Genomic DNA, 2,500 nt, shown 5'->3' with positions numbered 1-2,500 from the left:
CCCCCTCTCTCCGCGCCCATTCAAGGCAATGGGGAAACGCACGTTTCGGGCTCCGGCGGCCGGCGCCCGTGTCTGTGCCCCGCCACAGGCAGCCAGTTAGCTCCGGGCGGCCGCCCCGAGCACGGGGAGGTGTGACACTTGACGGTGGGCGCAACGGTGGCCCCGCGGCGAGGGAAAAAGGTGCCGGCCGGTTGCCTGCAACTGGTCACCCGCGGAAGTGCCGGCGCCCCCCCATCTCCTGGGCGGCCTCGTAGCCCCTCCCGACCCGGCCAGTTAGCTCCGGGGGTCCGCCCCGAGCACGGGGAGGCGTGACACCTGACGGTGGGCGCAACGGTGCCCGCGCCACGAGCCAAAAAGCGCCCCCCTCTCTCCGCGCCCATTCAAGGCAATGGGGAAACGTCCGTTTGGTCCCTGCGGCTGAGCCCCGCCTCCAGAGAAAGGGCGTCTGGGTCACCCGCCTCCCCAGCGGATCTCCACTGAGTCCTGGGGGGCCCACTCTTAAGCCCCCACCCCGAGTTATCTGCCCTTTCTGCGGGCGGCAAGCGAAGCGCGGAACTGGTCACCCCCGGCCGCTCCATTCAAAGGAGTGGGGGACGGAACACCCGGCTCCCCTTCTGCTCCTGTGCGTCGATCCAGGAGTGTGACAGCACTGTGTGTCAGCGTGGGCCTAGGACTGAGAGTCCTAAGAGGCCTTAGCCCGGGTCTGACTTAGCCCGGGTCTTCCTTGAGCTCCAGCGGACCGAGCCAGGGCCAGACAGGATGAGGCCTTAGCCCGGGCTCTGGGTCACACACGCAGGCCCCACAGCCACGGGGCGCATGTCACCCGGTCACACTGCTGATAATGGTCCCACACCCAGCCCACACACACACACACACACACACACAGTGGCTTGTGTCAGCCAGCCCCCTCTGGTGAGAGTGTAGCACACCAAAGTGGGGTTTTCCTTGAGCTCCAGCCGACTGAGCCAGGGCCAGACAGGATGAGGCCTCAGCCCGGGCTCTGGGTCACACACGCAGGCCCCACAGCCAAGGGGGCGCATGTCACCCGGTCACACTGCTGATAATGGTCCCACACCCAGCCCACCCCAGCCCACCCCACCCCACCCACACACACACACACACACACACACACACACACACACACACACACACACACACACACACACACACACACACACACACACACACACACACACACACACACACACACACATCCAGCTCCTCTCTATTGATCCAGGCCACGTTCACCCCTGTTAGTGTCAGCCATGGCCTGGGCTGCCTCAATCCACTCAGCCTGGCCCTGGGAACCACCACTCCACTCAGCCTAGGCACTTCCACTCCACTCTGCCTGGGAACCTGCACTCCATTCAGCCTAGGCACTTTCACTCCCACTCTGCCTGGGAACCACAACTCCATTCAGCCTAGGCACTTCCAGTCCCACTCTGCCTAGGCACATTCACTCCACTCAGCCTAGGCACTTCCAGTCCCACTCTGCCTGGGCACCTCCACTCCACTCAGCCTAGGCACTTTCAGTCCCACTCTGCCTAGGCACATTCACTCCACTCAGCCTAGGCACTTCCAGTCCCACTCTGCCTGGGCACCTCCACTCCACTCAGCCTAGGCACTTTCAGTCCCACTCTGCCTAGGCACATTCACTCCACTCAGCCTAGGCACTTCCAGTCCCACTCTGCCTGGGCACCTCCACTCCACTCAGCCTAGGCACTTCCAGTCCCACTCTGCCTAGGCACATTCACTCCACTCAGCCTAGGCACTTCCAGTCCCACTCTGCCTAGGCACATTCACTCCACTCAGCCTAGGCACTTTCACTCCCACTCTGCCTGGGAACCTGCACTCCATTCAGCCTAGGCACTTTCACTCCCACTCTGCCTGGGAACCACAACTCCATTCAGCCTAGGCACTTCCACTCCACTCAGCCTGGGAACCTGCACTCCATTCAGCCTAGGCACTTCCAGTCCCACTCTGCCTAGGCACATTCACTCCACTCAGCCTAGGCACTTCCAGTCCCACTCTGCCTGGGCACCTCCACTCCACTCAGCCTAGGCACTTTCAGTCCCACTCTGCCTGGGAACCACAACTCCATTCAGCCTAGGCACTTCCAGTCCCACTCAGCCTAGGCACTTCCAGTCCCACTCTGCCTGGCAACCTCCACTCCACTCAGCCTGGGCACATTCACTCCCACTCTGCCTAGGCACTTCCTGTCCCACTCAGCCTGGGTACATTCACTCCACTCAGCCTGGGTACATTCACTCCACTCAGCCTGGGCACATTCACTCCACTCAGCCTGGGCTCATTCAGTCCCACTCAGCCTGGGCACATTGACTCCCACTCAGCCTGGGCACTTTCACTCCCACTCAGCCTAGGCACTTCTGCTCCACTCAGCCCAGACACTTTCAGTCCCACTCTCCCTGGGAACCTGCACTCCACTCTGCCTGGGAACCTGCACTCCACTCAGCCTGGGCTCATTCAGTCCCACTCAGCC

The sequence above is a fragment of the Conger conger genome, unplaced genomic scaffold (assembly GCF_963514075.1).
Source record: "Conger conger unplaced genomic scaffold, fConCon1.1 SCAFFOLD_63, whole genome shotgun sequence".
Lineage (NCBI taxonomy): Eukaryota > Metazoa > Chordata > Actinopteri > Anguilliformes > Congridae > Conger > Conger conger.
This window is presented reverse-complemented; position numbering follows the sequence as displayed.